Below are 2781 nucleotides of genomic sequence, written 5' to 3' on the forward strand. Positions count from 1 at the left end.
CTATTTGTTCATCTTGGCTTGAGGAAAAAGGTCTTCATTACTGTGTTCTATATCCTAACTTGAAGCTGAAGCACTAAAATTGGGTTTGAATAAATACATGTTTTTGGATCACAACAGTGTGTCTACGTAATCTCTAACGTCAGACTTGATACAAAACTGTTTAATCCCATATGCACAATAATATCAGGCTGTCCTGTGATGTCATGATACCATGTAACATTTGCAGCCAGTATTTCAGTGTGTTCCATAACCCTTACACCCCAATTTGTTAAAGTAGCCAGTATATCAGATGCTAGGCTTGGGTGATGTACCGGGTATTTCCAAATACTGACGGTATTAATTTCCATACCGTTTAAGCTGTTAGGGTTATCGAACCAGGATCAACTCCTGTCTTCCTTGAGCTCATTAATAGAATGTTAATATCTGAAGATGGCAGAAAGGCTTGTCTCTTTTTGGCAATTAAATGGAGTGGAATGTTAGCTAAAAAGACTGGTACCCAGACAAGACATTCAATCCACTCCTGGATCAAAATCCCTGTTTCCTAAATTGTGTGCAGTTCCAGTAATACCGTTTACCCCAGTATTGTACAGAAACGCTGTGACTATTAAATTCTGGATACCGCCCGACCCTATCAGATGCCATAATGTGATTTTTGTAGAGCAAAACATTTGAGTGGGCATGACCCCTTGTAGAAGATGGGATCTGTGAAACTCACTCCTTAGCCTGAAGTGTTGCCCATTGCGCCATTGAAAAGACAGTTTTCAATAGCCCGATGGGTTGGAATGCTTCAGGAGGGTGGTCAAGTGTGTTTGGGAGGCAGAGATCCTGAGTTGGCGTCTCGGTATGAGCTGAATCAAGGGGAAGCTGTACTCTAAGCATGCAGCGTGAAGTCCTTTACACAGGCTGCTTTTATTACACTGGCTACGATTTATTGGATTTCAGATCAAATTGTCACTGTTGACCCTGATTATTTTAGTAGTACTTTTCACACCCTTAAAGGGTGACACCTTCCTGATTTGGCTTTGTTTTTAGATTTAGTTCATTAAGAAATACTAGCAGCCATGACAAAATGCAAAAGTGAGTTGTTTTCGGGGTTTGGTGTGTGTTCGGGCAGGTGGGAAGAGTTAGCCAAATTATTTAGGCAATTAGCTTCATCTGGCTGGTGTGCGACTGTGGCAAAGTTGGTTTCACTTAGGCTATCCAAAGTGAAACCAATCTCCGTGGCTAGTTAAGAACCGTCAATAAATTACACAATGTAAATTAGACTTATGTTGCACACCTTTTAGTTCCCATTAAGTTCTTTCAATATTTGTATATTTGTACCATTTTAGTTGGTTTGATTTTTAAATCGTTGGAATTTTTGCATATTGTTCCATGTACCTGGGGTAAATTACCCTAACTTAGCCCGTTGGTGATATCCAAAGTTAACCCAAATGTACCACAGGCATTACGAGTGGGTCACGTGCAGCTGCGAATTGATGATTACTTGTGCGCTGTGGGCAGGTTTGAAACAAACCCAACCTTCATTTACGTTGGGATGCAGTCATGACCACAAGTCTCAAGGCTAGTTCAACAAAAACCAGAGCGTGGGTTGCAGTCTCTCCTTGTCCTTAGACTGCTTTCAATATAAGGAAATAAATGTAGACATTTGGCTGAACTATCCCTTAAGCCAGTGTTTCCCAAACTCAGTCCAAGGAGTTCACGTTTTGGTTTTTGTCCTATCATTACACAGCTGATTCTCTAACTAAAGCTTGATGATTAGTTGGTTATTTGAATCAGCTTTGTAGTGCTAGGGCCAAAACGTGCACCCCTTGCGTTCCCGAGGACTGAGTTTGGGAAACACTGCCTTAAGGCATACTATACTGAACAAAAAAGATTTAGTGTTGGTTTCATGAGCTGAAATAAAAGATCCCAGAAATGTTCTACACACAAGCTTTCTCTAATTTTGTGCATAAATGTTTACATCCCTGTTAGTGAGCATTTACATTTTAGTCATTTAGCAGACGCTCTTATCCAGAGCGACTTACAGTAGTGAATACATACATTTCATTTCATGCATTTTGTACTGGCCCCCCGTGGGAATCGAACCCACAACCCTGGCGTTGCACACACCATGCTCTACCAACTGAGCCACAGGGAAGACCATTCCCTGTGAGCATTTCTCCTTTGCTAAAATAATCCATAGAGGTGACAGGTGTGGTATATCAAGAAGCTGATTAAACAGCATGATCTTTACACAGGTGCACCTTGTGCTGGGGAGAATAAAAGGCTGCTCTAAAATGTGCAATTTTGTCACACAACACAATGCCACAGATGTCTCAAGTTGTGAGGGAGCATGCAAAAGGCATGCTGACTGCAAGAATGTCCGTCAGAGCTGTTGCCAGAGAATGTCCAGTCTCGTTTTCGAGAATTTGGCAGTCCAACCGACATCACAACCACACTCCACGTGTGGGGGTCAAGCAGTTTTCTGAAGTAAACAAGAGTGCCCCATGTTGGCGGTGGGGGTATGGGCAGGCATAAGCTACGGACAATGAACAGAATTGCATTTTATCGATGGCAATTTGAGATACCTTGACGAGATCCTGAGGCCCAAATTTCGTGCCATTCATCCCCCGCCATCACCTGATGTTTCAGCATGATGATGCACAACCCATGTTGCAAGGATCTGAACACAATTCCTGGAACCTGAAAATGTCTGTTCTTCCATAGCCTGCACACTCAGACATGTCACCCATTGCTGTGGGTTGACGTGTACAACCGCGTGTTCAAGTTCCCGCCAAT

This window comes from Salmo salar, chromosome ssa14 (assembly GCF_905237065.1).
Source record: "Salmo salar chromosome ssa14, Ssal_v3.1, whole genome shotgun sequence".
Lineage (NCBI taxonomy): Eukaryota > Metazoa > Chordata > Actinopteri > Salmoniformes > Salmonidae > Salmo > Salmo salar.